This window comes from Hippopotamus amphibius, chromosome 17 (assembly GCF_030028045.1).
Source record: "Hippopotamus amphibius kiboko isolate mHipAmp2 chromosome 17, mHipAmp2.hap2, whole genome shotgun sequence".
NCBI classification, from domain to species: Eukaryota; Metazoa; Chordata; class Mammalia; order Artiodactyla; family Hippopotamidae; genus Hippopotamus; species Hippopotamus amphibius.
The window spans coordinates 22009264-22028677 of record NC_080202.1 but is presented as its reverse complement, the minus strand read 5'-3'; the positions used below and the strand labels follow the sequence as shown (position 1 = coordinate 22028677).

The 19414-nt window shown below is 43.3% G+C and overlaps 1 protein-coding gene across 8 annotated transcripts in view; it reads right to left on the bottom strand.

Moving 5' to 3' along the window:
- Positions 1–19414, bottom strand: part of ACACA (acetyl-CoA carboxylase alpha) — a 281219-nt gene that overhangs the window by 230789 nt on the left and 31016 nt on the right. For 2 of the 8 annotated variants that reach the window (XM_057714168.1, XM_057714167.1), the window contains exon 1: positions 9498–9987. The exons of 5 other annotated variants lie outside the window; for them this stretch is intronic. The gene's annotated coding sequence lies outside the window, so the exon portion shown is untranslated. Of the gene's footprint in view, positions 1–9497; positions 9988–13474; positions 13817–19414 lie in introns of those variants that run through there. One more of the 8 variants, XM_057714166.1, reaches the window with a different exon arrangement.

Here is a 19414-nt window from a genome sequence, read left to right as displayed (position 1 = left end):
CCCTCCCCTGCCGAGCGGCCTCCGGAGCAGCCCAAGCCCATGAGGGCCACCGGCGCTAAGGAGACAGAGCTCCCAGCCCCCGAGGAGGAGCAGAGGATCAACGCAGTTCCAGAATCGATTCCAGTGGTGGCCAGGAGGCAGCCAGGTATCATTTATTGAAACTGTTTGGTGCCACAACAGGTTCATGAACCACCGGGCCCCAGGCAAGAGCCGCTACAAACCAACTTGCCACCAACATGCTGCTGTTACACACAGGCATTCCTCATTGTTCCGGCCATTGTGGGCAGTGCCCTCCTCCACCAGCAGTCTGATGACTGCTAGGAAAAGATAACAGCATGGATTTATGGAATGGGCCTCTGCACCCTTTTCATCATTTCCGCAGTATTTCACATCGCGTCATGGAAAAAGAGCCACTTAAGGTATCCAGTGGATGGCATGCTGTTTCAACAGGTCACACACAATGGTTGGCTCAGGTTAGCCTCTCCTGCTGGTATGCTTTGGTCAGGTGAGGTAAAGAGTGGACATTTTCCTGCCCCGTAGACTCTAATGCTATCCCAACACTCAGGAAAATTTCTATGGATTGGACAGTGTTTGAGGACCCCCATCTGTGTCTTCAGAAAGCAGGTCTTTGCTCAAAAACCAAAAAAAACGACATTGCTTCCCCAGGACTTACAATGTAAAATCCTGACACCTGTTTTCCAGTGTGTCAGAACGCTAAGGAAGAGCACAGCAGCTGCAGGGGTGGTGACCAGTACCCTGGACTTGGGCTCATCAGTTGGGCTTTGAGTCCCAACCCTGCCACTTAGCCTCATGCAGCCTCAGTTTCTTCATCACTAAAATGAGAGTGGTAATGCTCAACTGGCAGGCTATTGTGATAGGTGAATGAGATGATGCATGTGGGAGTGATCTGAAAATTACAGATCACTACAGCTGTACTACAGATATATTACAGCTCAGGTTTACTGTTTTGCAAAGTTCAGCTTTCAGAATTAGGTCACGTGTATCTACTCAAACAAAATTCACATATGTTGCTTCTATTAGTTGTCAAGCACTTTCCAAACAATACTGTGGTCCTTAGCCTCCCAATGAGGAGGACATAAAAGCATCATCCTTTGAGTGAAAGGTTAATTTGGGCAATACAAAGGTAGCAACACACTGTTTAGTTGCTTATGAAATGGATTCGCACAACCCAAAAGGGCAAAGTTTCTTCTCAAAAAGGATTCGGAAGAGACTTAGAAAAAAAACAAAAAAGAACAGACTTAGAGTGATTTAATGTAATATTAGAAGACAACTTTTGGTTTTATAAATAGAATGTTAAAAAAAATTCCAAGCTATTCAAACAATCATATTAAAAAGATATGCTTCAGGGGCTTCCCTGGTGGCGCAGTGGTTAAGAATCTGCCTGCCAATGCAGGGGACAGGGTTCGAGCCCTGGATCAGTAAGATCCCACATGCCACGGAGCAACTAAGCCCATCCGTCACAACTACTGAGCCTGTGTGCCACAACTACTGAGTCTGTGCTCTACAGCCATGAGCCACAATTATTGAGTCCATGTGCCACAACTACTGAAGCCCAAGTGCCTAGAGCCTGTGCTCTGCAACAAGAGAAGCCACCGCAATGAGACGCCCGTGCACTGCAATGAAGAGTAGCCCCCACTCGCCACAACTAGAGAAAGCCCGTGCACAGCAATGAAGACCCAACGCAACCAATAAATAAATTTATTTTAAAAAGAAATACAAGGATGTCCACTTTTCTTTCCAGCACAGAAGTTCTAGCCAGAGCAATTAAGTATGAAAAAAAAGAAAAGTAAAAGACAACCAAATTGGAAAGGAAGAAATACAATTATCTCTGCAGGTGATATGACCTTAAATGCAAAAATCTCCAAAGATTCTACACATACCAAAACACAAAAACAGAAACCAAAAACTGTTACAGCTAATAAATGAATTCAGCAAAGTGGCAGGATACAAAGTCAAAACACAAAAATAAGTTGCATTTCTATACACTAACAATGAACAATTTGAAAAGGAAATTACAAGAACAATTCCATTTACAATAACATCAAAAAGAATAAAATATATAGGAGGTGAAAGACTTGTACAATGAAAACTATAAAACACTGCTGAAAGAAATTAAGGACATAAATAAATGGAAACACATGCCATGTTCATGGATTGGAAGACTGAATATTGTTAAAATATCAATACTGCCCGAAGTGATCTACAAATTCAATATAATTCCTATCAAAATCCCAATGATATTTTTTGCAGAAATAGGAAAAACCTATCCTAAAATTCATATGGAATCTCAAGAGATCCTGAACAGTGAAAAAAAAATCTTGAAAAAGAACAAAATGGAGGACCAACCACACTTATTGTTGGTGGGAATGTAAACTGGTATAGCTACTGTGGAAAACAGTATGGTGGCTCCTCAAAAAATTAAAAATAGAATTACTATATGATCCAGCAATTCCACTTCTGCATATATACCTAAAAGAACTGAATGCAGGATCTCAAAGAGATATTTGTACACCTGTGTTTATAACATTATTCAGAATAGCTAAAACTTGGAGAAAACCCAAGTATGCATTGATGGATGAACAGATAATCAAAATGTGATATATGCATACAATAAAATATTATTCTGCCTTAGAAAGCAATATGCTACAACGTGAATAAACCTTGAGGACATAAAGCTACGTGAAATAAGTCAGTCACAAAAAGGCAAACACCGTATGATTCCACTTCTATAAGGTAGTCGAAATAATAGACCGAAAGTGGAATGGTGGTTGATGGGGGCTAGAGAAGGGGAAAATGGGGAGTTATTGTTTAAAGGGTACAGAGGTTCAATTTCACAAGATGAAAAGTTCTGGAGACCAATGGCAGTGATAGTTACATAGCATTATGAATGTATTTAGTACCAAACTGTACATTTTTAAATGGTCAAGGTGGTAAATTTTATATTATATATATTTCACCACAACAAGAAAAATTGAAAAAAAAATCACCAGGGATTTTTACAATGAAGAAATATAATGGACACCATCATAACTAGGTGTTCAAACCAAACTTCACCAATAACAGGACAAAATGACATTAGGTGCTTCTTGGTGTGATGCAGTTAGAAGCATACAATACTATGAATGTAGTAATTTTTGACAAAAATGGTTAACTTCAATCTCATAATGATTAAATTGTCAAACCAACCCAGGTTGTAGGAACTTTTACAAGACAACTGACTTGTACTCTAAAAATATCAATGAAAGATATATGCTATGAAAGGCAAAAAAGAGCAGCGTGACTGTTCTACATTAAGGAGACCAAATACACTTGAGAACCAAGTGTAATAAATGATTCTTGACTGGATCACTAATTAAAACACACACAGTTACAGGGAATTCCCTCGAGGTCCAGTGGTTAGGACTCAGTGCTTTCACTGCCAGAGCCTGAGTTCAATCCCTGGCCAGGGAACTAAGATCCTGAGAAAAAAACCAAAACCAAACAAACAAAAACCCTACACAGTTATAAAGGACCTTATTGCGACAAGTGTGGAAACTTAAAATAGATTATACATTAGATACTATATAAATGTTAAATTTGGGGGATATATAATGCCAAGTGGACAAATATTTACCTCCCATGCATTCTTTCTCAGGAGGCCACTGCAGAATATGCTCCACCAAAATGAGTAAATAAACCAATAACGGGGGAAACATGGGAAATAATTTCTCCACAGTAGAGGAGAAATAAAGAGAACCCCCAGAATGACGATGAAGAGTAAGTCCAGGATGACAGCTATGAACCAGAAGTAGAAGGCAGGCAATTTAGGTTGGAGCCAGTCAGAAGAGTCTAAGAGAGATTTTACAGAAGATAAAAATTAATAGAATAGCTGATCATCTCAATGTTCTCAGATTTAGAAAACTGAAGAGTGAGCCTGAATGAATGACAAATGGGTACAGAGAAAACTAAGGAAGAAAAAAAAAATCAAGACCATTATTAATTCCCAGGAAAGAGCTGTGCAGGAGAGAAATCATGGGACTTTATGCAACGAAATCCAGTATAGCAGTTACACATTGATAATACTGTAAACACCGAATACTGATATAACCAGTTACAACATAACTCGACTAGGTAGTTGGTGGTGGGAGATAGGAAAGGCAAAGGTGAACAGTGAGGGTAAGGAGAGGAAAGAGAACTAAATCCTCATCTTCCACAGCAGGAAACCAATAGGTAATACCTAAAAATGAAAAATTAAGATGCAGGAAGATCAGTGTGTTATTTATAGACAAAGGGGTATAATAACAAATATAGCACCTAACATAAATGAAAGTGGGAAGGAGTTAAGGATTGCTGTTTTATTGTAACAAACTTTGTGGAACAATATGTTTTAAACTATGTACACATATCACTTTGATGAAAATAAAAATGTAAACTGTTCATCCTGTAATGTTAAGAAATCAAAGATGAAGAATGGTGTGGAAAGTATGTATAATTTGTATTAAAAAGTAGGCAGAGTGGGAAGAGGACACATGAGCATCTGTTTGAATGTGAATAAAATCTCCGGTAATTATTCAGGGATAATTAACTTTAAACTTAAATTAACATGTCTGATAATTACTATTAAGAAATTATATTAATAAATAAATAACACTGCTTCTCTCTGGTATAAGGGGAACTGAGTGGCTGCAAGACAAAATTAGGACAAAGAACGTCACTGTATATGCTTTTGTACATTTAAAATTTTGAACTAGGGATGAATTGGGAGATTGGGGTTGACATATATATGCTAATATGTATAAAAAAAAAGTTCAATGTCTTGGAGAGTACTTCCCACCAAAATAAAAAATAAATAAAATAAATTGGGCAAAAAAAAAGAAATCTATGACATGGTTATTTTTGATTGCATGAGAATAAATATAAATAATATTGTATTTAATTAAATAAATAAATATACAAAATTTTGAACTACGTGAACATATTACTTATGTATTAGCTACTAAAGATTTTAAATAAGTTTGGAGGGTATGGGGCGGGATGAATTGGAAGACTGGTATTGCCATATATACACTGCTAATAAGAAAAAATATATCAAATTGTACACTTTAAATATATGCAGTATTATATGTCAATAAAAAGTTCTTAAAAAAAAAACAAGCACTCTAAGAACAGAGGCTTTACTGGAAAAAACATTTTTTTTAAATAAGTTTAATAAAAAGCTTTACCCATTAGTTACATGCTACTCCGACCCCTTATCTCGTATCTGCCTGAGCATTTAAGTAGATAACTGGCATGTTATTCACTCATTTATTAATATGTGTTACTGTGTAATTGACTCTGTCATCTCCTCAGTGAAGCTGGGAAAGTTATTATTCCTTCCAATTGTTTTAAATCTACCACCCGAACACTTTACAATGCTGTGTAAACACTACGCTCTTGTAGGCTGAGCGTTTCACAGGAATTCAAATGAATATTTGAGTTATAAAACATGAGACATGAATCGTGTGTTCATTTCAAATACTGATAGCATTCCCTTGAAACATTTAAGAGGCCTCCAGGTTAGAAAGCCATTTTGTGAATTTGAAAATCTCTGGGATTATGAATCAATTCCTCCTTATAACCTTACTTCATAGAACAGCATTTAGAAAAAGCTGAAGCCATGATTCAGATGTGTCAGCTACCTTCCGGAGAGTATCAAGCCTAAGAACAATTTCTTCTTTGAAGAAACATTACTTGATTTGTATGGGGTTTTTTGTTTGTTCGTTTGTTTTTCCCCCAAGTCCTCCGGATGTGTTAGGCATTGTATTTTACATTACCTGGCGGAGATGTGGAGCTGGAGAAATTTACAAGCTACAGCAGGAAGTCCTAATCCTCTTGGAGTTTCAACATCTTATAGGTTTTAGGTAGACAGTTTTAAGTTGCGAATAATGAACAACTCTCAAAAATTAGTTGCCCCATGATGCGTTAGGTCAGATGATGAACTGCTGGACGTTTTCAACAGGAGTATCAGATAAAATATGTTCATATTTTGTGTAAAACTGGACTAGAAAATTCCTAAGGTATATTCAAAAACTAAAAGTTCTATTCAGTTCTTGGATTTTTATAAGATGGAATCAAAGTAAAATTAAACAACTTGCCTTGCCAGGCCCAGGAATACCACTAAACACTGAAGCACAAAATACAAACAACCCAGTATCTATCCTCTTGGTGCCAATTTACTGATATTACTCCCAGTAAAGCTCATATCAACCTACTATCCCCCCAGTTTGGTATGTGTGTAAATACATGACTTGACAGATTTGAGCAGTCTACAGAAAGAGAGGGTAATTTTTAGGAACTCCACTAGTGAGTGTACTCTCTATTTCTATCATGGGAGATAGCTAAATATTCATAAATGAAACCTTACACTTCCTGAGAAAAATTCTCCAAAACTGAGTATGCTTCTCAAACTTAATTCCATTTAGAATTTTCAAATTGCATGTTACCATTTCCAAAAATGAAAATCATTATACAAGCTTATTCCGTCTGGGATGACCACTCTGTAACTAGTAATGCCATGCAATTTCAGTTCTTGAAGTCACATGACGGTAAACACTACTGCGGTTCCTTATACAAAGGAGGGTGAGTGCAGCATGGTGAAAGGATGGAATAAGCCTAAGTCCCAAATAACATCACTGGAAGGCCGAACCAATTGGGATCACCAAACTTCAGGTAAGACACTAACATCCATTGTCACTGAAGCCTCTTTCCACTTGCTTCCTTAAACATCCTGAGACTAGAGACTAAATGGCCTTATGGTAGCTTGAGTAAATAACTAACTGGTAAGAGAACTGTGTATCATTAGAGCATACATACTAAGATTGACTTGTTGAACTCATAAAAACCTATGCCCTATCAATCAGATTTCTGTTCTTTGTGTAAAGTGAAATGGCCTTATGACACTATTTGTCATAGTTTCCCCTATTTAATATCACCTCATGTAGCCCATTAGATCCAAGTAAAGTAGTGAACACTCACAAACAAAAAACTAGTTAAGCAATAATCTGTTAAAGTGGAAGATCAATGAAGACTTCCTTTAAAAATGTTACTCACCACAATAGTGAAAGAAACTTTTTTGGACCAATGAGTCTTTGGTGTTCCTTTACTTCTTCATAATCTTATTGTTTGAAGGCTTAGAAAGATGCTTGATACATATCTGCTATTATTATTAATCTTTAAGAACATGTTAGGGCTTCCCTGGTGGCGCAGTGGTTAAGAATCCGCCTGCCAATGCAGGGCACACGGGTTCAATCCCTGCTCCAGGAAGATCCCACATGCCGCGGAGCATGCCGCGGAGCAACTAAGCCCGTGTGCCACAACTACTGAGCCTGTGCTCTAGAGCCCGTGAGCCACAGCTATTGAGCCCATGTGCCACAGCTATTGAGCCCATGTGCCGCAACTGCTGAAGCCCACGTGCCTAGAGCCCGTGTTCCACAACAAGAGAAGCCACTGCAATGAGAAGTCAGTGAACTGCAATGAAGAGTAGCCCCCACTCGCCGCAACTGGGAAAGCCCACGTGCAGCAACGAAGACCCAACACAGTCAATAAACAAATTAAGTAAAAAAAAAGAACGTTAGATAAAGATATAAAAACACGTTTTTTTCTGAATTGTAAAAAGATTCCTCCAATTGGAAATACTAAATTCCACTGTATTATTCCAATAATTTTAATTTACTTTTCTTCAACCAAGAGTTTTAAGATATTAGCTATAAAAAAAATTTCTTTTAAAGAAAAAAAATCATCCATTAGTCCCAGACCTGTTAAGCCAGTCTGTGTGACAGGTAAAAAGTTTCCAAGTCATTGACTGAAAAGGAAATAGAATGTTACATAGCAATCAACACGTGAAGGTGTTCATAGCACTTTGAAAAGGTAAGGATCAGATGAGAGAGTTCTAAGGTTGGCTTTCACAATGCACATAACCTAGTCATCTGAACTACAACATCATTAAGCCAAATGTCACAATTTCTCAACCTTTCCTCCCACTTTAAAAACAAATCTTATGCTAGATGTATTTCTATTCTGCACTGGTAATTCAAAACAAAATTCCTGCAACACAAACTCAGGAGACTTCATAAATTAATACTTTGCCCTTGACATCTTTCATATGCCATTTGTTAATTATTTTTTTGATTCACAACAGTCTTGTTATTAGAAATGAGGCAACTGAGGCAAGAGAAGTGAGAAGAGAGTTGCTACTTTATGCTCTATTAGACCACAGTGCTTTTCTTAAAAGTGCCTATCAAATAGGCAGCGCAGAAAGCCTTCTCCTCACAGACATCCAAGGCATCCTCACCAAGACAAGAGACAGCAGAGAATTCCTACCCCCACCCCCACCCCCAGGAAGAGGAAACTATGTAACCAAAGAAAGCATGCTTCTCAACCTGCACTGTGGACTGGGAGGGAAAAAAAATGAATGAGAAGAGTCAAGGGAGACCAGCTTCTGAGACTGAAGACCAGGTTGGTTATTAGGTTTATTCCACACATTGGGAAGTTACTGAAACACTGCTGAAGGAGAAATGGAGTCAGAAATTCCTAGGGTCTTCTGATTTCATTCTTAAACCCCAAAACAAAAACATCTGAAATTAAAGTATTTCCACGACCTGACCAGTTCTTAGCTTATTCTTATTTGCTTCTATAAAACCCATAGGGCCTACTTGGGAGTCCCTGATATTGAGAGCGGATCCCAAGTGTCCACTAGTGCCCACTTTCCAGTGGCCAAACCCAAAAAATAATGTTGGTGCTGACCCTGGCAGGACCTTCGGGCACGTTTTCCTCGGAAATCAGCCTCCCACCAACCCTGCGCCGTCCTGTCTCCGACAGCTTCCCTTGGTAAGTACGGCCAACGTTAGGAAGAGAGTTGGGAGCAGGCAGGCACCTTTACTACGTCCCTCGCAGGAAACATAATAAAATCCTGGGAGCAGGAACTGACAAGGGCCACCTCGCCCGGCCCTGGCTCCCACCACCATACAAAGACACAGAGAGAGCGACAGAAGCCCGGGTCTCTGCACCCCACATCTCACTCTGCAAGAGAGAGGCAGACTTTCAGGGCGACTGAACCCAACCCTCAACACCCCCCTCCCACGTGGGCCTCTTCCCTCGCCCGAGCGCAGGCTCGCACTGGAGACAGGGGTCGGGAAGGGATCCGACCGCGCCGGGGCGAGGGCGGGAGTCAGAGGGGATCCGCTCCAGGCGGACACACCAGCCCCTTCCTGGAGGCCCGCGGCCGTACGCCTCCCGGTTCCGGCGTCTGCTCTCCCAGGCCCCTCCAGGTCTCCCCAGAGAACTCGAGGCCCCAGAGCTGCGGGGAGGGCTGGGCTGCCCAGGCACCGGGTCCGGACGGGATGGAGCCCGGGCCGCGTGCGGCGGAAGACGGGAGGCGGCCCCACGCAGCCGCCGCCCCTCCCCGGGCCCCAGCCTCTCCCGCTCCCGGATCGCAGGCTCCGGGGCGGCCCTCCCCTCACCTCACGGCGGCGGCGGCGGCGTCCGCGGTCCGGCGGTCCCGAGCCCCTGCGCGGAGGCGGTGCTGCGCGGGAGGAGACGCCGGCAGCTCCGGCGATGGCTGACAGGCGCGCGGCCCCCGGTGGGCCCTGCACACGGGGAGGGGCGGGGCTTCACGGAGCCGGCCCCGCCCCGCCCCGCCCCCGCTCCCACCTCAGCCGGCGAGCCCCATGAGGTGACTACGTCCGGGGTTACTCGAGGCCGTTCACCTCCGACCCCGCTCCCGGCTGCGGCAAGGTCCGGCCGGCCGCGAGCCCCGAGGGCCCGGCGACAGCCAATGGGAGGGCGGCGCGGGGCGGGGCGACGTGAGGCGATGCGGATGGTCCGAGAGTCGCTCTGCCATTCGCGGCCCAGCGGGGGCAGAGAGGGCGGGCGGCCCTCGGGCGGCCGCGGGCCCTTTCTCCGGAGGCGGGGCGGGCCGGCCGGCTCCCCACCGCCGGCGGACGGGGGTTGGCCCCACACGCGCCTCGCGTCCGGGAGAGAGGCCCAGAGCTCGGCCGGCTCGCGGCGCGGGAAGGGCGCCCGGAATCGAGCGGGACTGAGAGGGGCGGGCCGCGTGAGGACCTGACCGTGTTCGGTCCCGACGCCCGGAAGAGGTGGCTGTCGCTCCCGTGGATTGCCCGGGATCACACGGACTGGTTTCCAAGTTAGTGCGGGCAGACCGACCCCTGTCCTGAGACGTCATCAAAGGCCTCGCTGGGCTTGCCCGCCCCGGAGGAGACTAGAGGGAAGCCTCGGTGAAGGAGGCTCAGGAAGAAGGGCAGGCTGCCTGCCCCCCCAGCCCAGAAGACACGTGGCAGCCGACTCCTGACTTCTCGGCAAGGAGCGTGCCTCCCCGCCTCCACGGTGGTTACACCAGGCCTCTGAGAAGAAGCCAGCCCGTTTCTAGCTTTGCCAGTTATTTTATAGCAAGACTTTCCTGGTGGCTCTGTGTTGAAAATCAACAGTAACTGGAAAGAGCCCCAGCATATAATACAGCTACAGGGCAGGAAAGAAAGAAAATTAGGGAAAATTGCACTTCAGAAGAAAGAGTGGGTTTAACCCCTGCCAGCCCTGCCCAGCGGACTTTGCTGATCCTTACACAAGCTTGTGCTAAAAGCCAAGAGTGGTACAGAGGATGGCAGTTTGGTGGGAAGAAGTTCTGTGCCAGAGGGCAAAAAGGGAATAGGGTAGAAATACACGGCCTGAGGTGAGAAGTTCTTGGGTGGAAGCAGAAGCAGGAAGATGCGAAGGTGGATCAGCAAGGAAGAGTATTCATCGAGGAGCCCTCATCATACCAGTGGGTGCTGGCTTCTCCACGAGTTTACCAACCTACTCAAAAATAACAGGGACTGGAAACACATTTAGAAAGAAAATGTGAACTTTACAGAGCAGTGACTCATGTTTCACAGTACCTGTCATAAGATGCATGTCAGTTGAACAAAGAGGAAAATTAAAATGTAAAGATAATTGAGCATGACCTCAGGTTTGACAAGAGGTTTGACTTGACTGACACAAGGGAAAAAAAAGGCCTGGGAAGAGGGAAGCTTTGTCTTGTCCCCAGTAGTACGCTAAGAAGCTGGCATGAAGGAAGTGACTTTGCTAAGAAATCTTCAGGTTTCCTGCTTTATTTTTCGTCTACCTTTCCTAGTTCCTATTACTTATAATAGGTTTTTTTCTTAGTGATGTTGCTGTTTATCAGCCCTAGGAGCACTGCAAAACCAGGGGGTTGTGTTTGAAAACTGTCCTTATGTGAAACTTCAGCAAGCCCTTACGTGTCTTGCTTTTGACCTCACTGAACATTTGAAGTGACTGAGCTCTAAAGAACTAGCCAAGGAGAGGCCTAATGAATGAGCTACCATGAAAGAAAATGAAGAATGAGTTAGGACATACCAAGACCAATTACATAGGATGTAATAATCTAATTATTATCATCTAATGTTAAGACAACTGGGCAGAGAATGGGCAGAGAGCTGTGTCTTTAAGACAGTACACCTGCAATTTCAACTCCTAAGTGTTGTGCTGTTTGGTGCATGCCACAACCTGCCCATCTCTACGACAGGCCCTTTAGAGCTGTTCCATGGGTACTTGCCACACAAGCTTATGTCTGTAAGAAGTGGAGGAGGAGAGCTAAAGGGTGGAGAGAACTTACTATACAAGACTAACAGGTGTGAGAGAAGGGAGTGAGTGGCACATTTATAGAGGCTGAAACTAGAGGCTGTAATGGGCTGAATTGTGTTCTAAAATGTATATGTCGAAGTCCCAAGCCCCAGCACCTCAGAATGTGAGTATATTTGGAGATAGGCTCTTTTAAAGGAGAAATTAGTGCCCATTAGGTGGGCCCTAATTCCAAATGACTGGTGTCCTCATAAGAAGAGGAGATTAGGACCCAGACATACATTGTAGGAAGACCATCTGTGAATCACAATTGATGAAGCACTTACCAGAATATACCTGTTTTGGTGGAGAAGATGGTCATCTACAAGCCAAAGAGAGAAGCCTGAGAAGAAACCGAGTCTGCTGACACCTTAATCTAGGACTTACAGCCTCTAGAACTGTGAAGAAATAAACCTCTATTGTTTAAGCCACCCAGTCAGTGATACTCTATTATGGCAGCCCTGGAAAACTAATACAAGTTCCCATATATCAAATGGCTTCCAGGTTTTTCAAGGTTAGATAAAAGTATCAGGGATTTTTTTCCAGAGCATTCTAGCTGCCTTCCAGCCTTAAGGATGGTCTCTCACCCTACTATGGGGAAAATAAGAAAAGCCTGAGGGCATCCCTGTCTTTACGATGATCCCAATCTAGCTGTGAAGACAAAATTAAATACCAAAGCAGAGTGTCTAGATCTTACTCCTTAAATGATAACCATGTAAGTTTTATAAGAGCCACAGACAGAAGATAAATTCTCAAATCTCAGTAAGCCCAGAAATACATAAACAGTATGTGTGTCACTGTCCGGGACATTTTGGCACTTCATTGTCAATTTTACTTTAATTTATGGTAGTCTTTCTCCAAGTATATTCCACTGACTACCCTGAAAACTTGAATTGGTAGATGCTTGTTAAAAATACAGATTCTGGGACTTCCTAGGTGGCGCAGTGGTTAAGAATCCACCTGCCAATGCAGAGGTCACGGGTTCAATCCCAGCTCCAGGAAGATCCCACATGCTGCGAAGCAACTAAGCCCGTGTGCCAAAAAAAAAAAAAAAAAAAAATACAGATTCCCAGCCCCACTGCAGACTTTTTAAAGCAGTAATTATTCACCCTGGAGTTTAAGAACAATAGTTTAGGATTTATCATTATTGTCCCCCTCTTTGCTACCAGTGTCTCTGATAAACAGCAATGCATCCTACACCTGCATTTCCTAGACGGGAAAGTCTGTCAGATCAGGCCAAAGTTGACCCAAGGGAGGAAAGAAAGTACCTGAATAGAAAATGGATCCATGAAGGAGCACCCTGTCCTAGTGGCTATCTGGGCATGGTTCCAAATTCCTTAAGTGGCAATGTCAGTGATGGACCTTTAGGACAGACGATAGGGGATATACTGGGATGTTATTTCCCACTGCCCCCAAGAAGAGAGCATATACTTTAATCTGGCTTCCAGCTCTTGCCATGCTTACTCTTCCCTTTGCTTATGCTGGCAAACTTGTTCTTCCTCCTTCCTAATTTTCTGAATTTTTCTAGTCCTTGGGAGTCCCACTTTCTCTAAGAAGACCTCTTTTACTTGTCCAGCTCCTACTGATTTATCCTTCCACCGAATTCTTCTAGCAGTCTGGTCACCACCACATGGTTCAGCATTAGGCTAAAATTTTTTGTGTCTATGTTGGTTTTAGCTCTCCTGCTGAATTTTAATCATCTTAAAGGCAGAGAGCATTTCTTTTAGTTTGATACTCCCCCTCGATAACCAGGTAGAGGTATTCGTATGGGCTTCATTGACTGAAATAAAAGCTGGTTCTGTACCTGAAAGGCCACTCTGCTCTTGACGTCTGCTTGTCCGTCTTCAGGTTACTTCTGGGAGGCAAAACCTCCAGTAGGATACTTACCTGCTTTACAGATGGACTGACTTCATCAAGAAAGTCAGTGACTTGACCAGAGTTGAGGCTCCAGTCGTGAGATAAGAGAAAAAGGAGACACGAAGAAGGCCTTATCAGAACACTATGTTCTTTTGCTCTGGTCAACCATTCAAGTTCGTCCAGGGTTAAGAACCCAAGGGAACTTCACTCCATAAGGTCAGAAAATGTCCTCAGGGAGGCCACTTTATAAGCCTGATCCTGATGATGAAAGGTAGGGTTACACAACGAAGGACAGTGTTCACAGTGGAGTCTCCCAACGATGTTTTCACATGGACACTTGGGTTTTCACAAGGCATTACAGCTCTCCCTCCCTCCTTATTATCCAATCCCAGACGTTTCCAGTCCCTATCTGTACTGTCTATAATTGGCAGTCACCAAAGCTCAGCTGCTGCTTGCATGACACTGCCAGTATCTTGTTTTTCTTTTTTTAAAGCTCTTTCTAAGTCCTATACACTTCATAACTAAATACCTAGAGAAAGTTTAAGGGGACCTTTATCTGAAGGCAGGGAAACTAACTTGTTTAGGTCTTTCTTACCCATTCCTGGGATTCTGACATTTCATATTGATCAGCTTTAAACTGTCTCACCTCTGACCTCACTCTCCTGCAAGCCCGTGAGAGCAACCCTGGTGAGCTCATCCCCTGCTCCCACCTCACCTTCTCTTCAGCTTCTCTGGAGTCTCCATTTTTTCCATGTCCAACTCAACTTTCTCTTGCTGCATTTCTCCTGCTACATGTCCTCCTCCTTTCTCACCTATCTACCCCTCACTCGCCACTGCTATTATTATATATGAAACAAAATAAATTAAAAAATACAGCACTAATACTTTTCGTAGAGTCTTTACTTTCAAGGAAAACAGGCATCGCTCAACTTCCTTTTATCCTTTTTATCCCTTCAGTCTTAAAGTTTCCCTATATCATAACTTGGACCAGCAGATTTCACAGTGTCTCTGTCTTTTTTTCTTTTTCCCTAGAGAAGGGGTTTTTTTGTTTGTTTTTTGTTGTTTTTATTTATTTATTTTTTGGCTGCACAGCATATGGGATCTTAGCTCCCAACCAGGGATCATGAAGTCTTATCCACTGCACCGCCAAGGAAGTCCCCATCCCTCTTTTTAAATCTCACCTCTGGTTAACATACTACACCAGCAGGTAGGAAGCTAACTCCGCAACATAAGTCTTGTTTACATCAGTGGACCTGCTGTGCTGATGTGCCCAAATTTCTTAATGAAAACGAAAAGGAAGAAAGAAGAATAAAGGAAACCAAAAATGAACGAAAATAAAATGTAGTTTAAATCAATGAATGAGATGGCCATATCAATTGACTAGCACAATTCTGGGGGTGAATACAGGTGAGCAGACCTGAGAAGAACTGGTTCTTGGTATTGGCAATCTTAGCCAACAGAGCAGCAGGGACACTGCCTTCTCTGTGTTCTGCACTGTAAAGAGCTGAGCTCTTTAATCAGGTAAACCAGGCTTTAAATACTGACTCTGTCCCTAATGAGCTCCGTGATCTTGAGCAAATGACCCCCTTTCTGAGCCTCAGTTTCCTTGTCTATAAAACTGAGACAGAACACATACCTTGTAAGGTTGTGTTTTGGATTAAATGTTATAACCAAAATGTAAAATTTCTAACACAAAACTTGGAACCTAATAGGCACACTGAAGATATTACTTCCCCCTTTTCTCTCTGTGCGCCTCTCCATTTCCCACTAGTGTTTAGTATAAGAACAAAATATCCTATTTACGCTCAGCTCCATGGATTCAGGAATGATTATGTTATTAAACTCACTGTCCCACCCACCCCAGGCCAATAGTCTTGGGTAACAGAGCATGTGATCAGGGACCTAGGGGTAATCTGAATCACTGACCCCTACTTGGAGAGAGCAAGTAAACAGGAGAAGTAGCTGTGGCCAAAGAATCAATCAAAGGGTTGGCGCTGTGAGGGTACACCTGGCCCTGCTAGGTCCCATGGTTTCCTACACTGAAAAGGCAATTTGGCCCCTCTGGGACAACAGGAGCTTTCATATACTACAGATGGGAGTGTAAATGGGGACAACATCTTAGAAAACAGGTTGGCATTAATTAGTGGGGCTGAACATACCCTGCATATGCTATAACCCAGCTTCCATTTCTGAATTTATACTCTGGAGAAATCTTCAAATGTGCCCCAGGAACATTGTTCCTTATGGCCCCAAAATGGAAACAACCCAATGTCTCTCAACAGTAGAATGGACAAATAAGTTATGGTACATTCAGACAGTGAACCATTATAAAGCAATGAGAAGGAACAAACTTTTGATACTCGAAACAATATAGGTTGACTTTTACAGACATGATGTTGAGCACAGAAAGTCAAACAGAAAAGAGTGTGTTTCCTGTTATACATAGTTCAAAAACAGGCAAAACTCATTTGTGGTGGTAAAAATCCGGATAATGGTTACTCCTGATGGTACGTTGTGACTGGCAGATAACGTAAACAGAAGCATGTCCACTTTGTGTTATACATAATCAAAAATTTACTTTAAAATACATAGGGGTACTTCCTAGGTGGCACAGTGGTTAAGAATCTGCCTGCCAATGCAGGGGACACGGGTTCAAGCCTTGCCCCAGGAAGATACCATATGCCACAGAGCAGCTAAGCCCGCGCACCACAACTATTGAGCCTGTGCTCTAGGGCCTGTGAGCCACAACTACTGAGCCCAAGTGCCGCAACTACTGAAGCCCATGCGCCTAGAGCCCGTGCTCCACAACAAGAGAAGCCACCACGAGGAGCCCACGCACCACAATGAAGAGTAGCCCCCACTCGCCACAACCAGATAATGCCCGTGTGCAGCAACGAAGACCCAACACAGCCAATTTAAAAAAAAAAAATCTAATAAATAAATAAATAATTTATTTAAAAAAAAATAAAATAAAATACATACGGTATGACCTATACATTTATAGAAGTACAAGAGCAGATAAAAAATTTTTAAAGTATATTTAGTGATACATATGTAGATAGTTCACTACTTTTAAAAAGCATAGAAAAATAATGATTGGAGAAGGGAAAGGAGTGTAACTAGAGGGATAGACATAAAGAGCTTCTAAGCTACTGGCAATGTTCAATTTCTTACTTTAGGTTATGATTACATGATGTTGACATTACTATTATTATTAAAAATATGCGGGACGTCCCTGGTGGTCCAGTGGCTAAGACTCCACGCTCCTAATGCAGGGGGCCTGGGTTCGATCCCTGGTCAGGGAACTAGATCCCATATGCATGTTGCAACTAAGAGTTCGCATGCCACAACTAAGCAGCCCGCCTGCTGCAACTAAGACCCTACACAATCAAATAAATAAATAAAATATTTTTTAAAATATGCTTATGTTCTATATACTCTTCTATATGTATGCTATATTCCACAATAAAAGAATTTAAAATAACCTCCCTCCCCCCAAAAAAACCATACACCCTTGAAAGATAGAGTAGCAGAGTGTGGCATTGAGAAAATAATTTTAGAGCTGGAAGCAGCCTTCGAAATCATCTTGTCCAACCATCTCATTAAAGAAACTGAAATAGAGGCCAGAAAAGGTAAGTGACTTACTCAAAGTGATTCAGTTGATTACAGAGCCTAAGTGCTCCTCCCACTGACCCACCCTGATTCACCCCATCAGTTGTAGTTTCCTTTTATCGTCTAGAGTCACATCTCTCACCCGCACACACCATCAAACTCACCTATGTTATAGCTTTTTCTCCTCCTAAATTTGCAATTTCTGTTGTGGGGAAATGAGATCAGGAGAGAAATTCTCTCCTCCACAGATAAGGCCAACACTTAGAAAACCAGTCAAAATGTCTAGTAGTAGGAAAAATAATGTCTAGTAGTAGAGAAATAATGTCTAGCAGTAGTTCTGGGTCTGTTTTTCTACTACTGGATATTTTGACTCGTTAATGAAGCTCTCCCACTTCTCTGTACCCCACAGCATGGCTGCTCCAACCTGCAGGCTCTTTCAGGAAGGGTCTGAGAGTCTGTAAAAGAAACTCTTCTGCTTCATTTTGTCAGAGCGCAAGGTCTCTTTTGGGAAGAGTGAGCTCTTCTGCCACCTTGTGACAGAGAATGAGAATAGCCCTCAGAGCCTTTCCTACTCCTGCTCCAAGGCGGCAACACTGTTAACAGGGCATCCAGGAACTAATCTACAGAAAATTTCAGACAGAACCACAGCAGGGGAAAGTGTCTGATACCATAGGAGAGCAGAGAACATGCACCCCTGTTAAGGAAATAGTAAGCAAAAACCATGAAGGCCAGGAAAGGAAACGGAGCCCCTTCATGCTGCACCCACCTGCCCTGCTAGGAGAATCAGGCAACTGAGACAGTACTGCTCTGGACCAACCAAGATCTGAGGCACTGATGTGCCCGCTGCTCGGCTGGCTTCACGTCTCTGCTCCGTCCCATAGCGGAATGTCTTTCAGACATGATCTACACTTCTTCACCTCCAGTTCCCTCTCAGCCCCCTCCCACTTCCATCACTCCGCTGGAACTGCTCTTACAGAACTGTCAGATCCAGAGGACATTCTGTCCTCATTATACACACCTCTCAGCATCTGACCAGCTGGCCATTCCTTCCTTGAAATACCCTTCTTCCTTGGCTTCTAGGACATCCTCTCTCCTGGTTGTCTTAGCTCAGATGCCACCTCCTCAGAGAAGTCTTCCCTGACCACCCTACTTAAAGTGGCCTCTAGGAATTCCCTGGCGGTTCAGTGGTTAGTCCACGCTTTCACTGCTGAGGGTCCAGGTTCAATCCCTGGTTAGGGAACTAACATCCTGCAAACTGCCAAGATGATGATGATGATGATGATGATGATGATAATATGGCCTCTGTCAGTCTGCCTTCACCTCGTCACCCTGTTTGTTGCTTCACAGTGATTGTCACAATCTTTAATTATCTTGCATGTGTATCTGAATATCACTTATTATTGGCCCTCTGCACTATTTTATTTTCAACCATGTTTATTGTCTGCTTCCCATTGTTTCACATAAATGTGGACTTGGCCTTGCTCACTGCTAGAATAGTGTCTGGCACACAGTAGGCGCATAATAAAGACTTGTGGAAGGAAGGAATGAAAAGCACTGTGGCTGCATGTTCAGCAGCTCCTCCCCTGCTTCCACATTTCAAGAAACATGTCTTCAGTGTCCTCTGTCCTTTCTATTTTCCCACCAAGATTTCCCTTCATGCTCAATTGAGCCAGGTTTCAACCTGAATTAAAATGTCAGGAAACAGGGGGCTTCCTAGGTGGCGCAGTGGTTAAGAATCCACCTGCCAATGCAGGGGACACGGGTTCCATCCCCGCTCCAGGAAGATCCCACATGCCACGGAGCAACTAAGCCCGTGTGCCACAACTATTGAGCCCATGTGCTGCAACTACTGAAGTCCACATGCCTAGAGCCCGTGTTCCGCAACAAGAGAAGCCACGGCAATGAGGAGCCTGCGCACCACAACGAAGAGTAGCCCCCACTCACCGCAACTAAAGAAAGCCCGTGCACAGCAAAAAAGAAGAGATCCAATACAGCCAATAAAAATAAATAAATAAATGAATAAAAAAAATGTCAGGGAACAGGGTAGCATTTAAATTATGATTTGACTCAGCCCTCATGAACTCCCTTATGGAAAGTCCCTTGAATCAAGCTCCCCTTACATCATTATCGGAGCGCCAGCCTCTAGAAACTTCTTATGCATAGTCAAACCTGTGTTGGCTCCAATGCAGTAAGCACATACACAGTGGGTAGAGCGACTGCAGAGGGTCTGAGTACATCTTCATGATCGCTTTATGATCCCCCTAGCTATGCTATC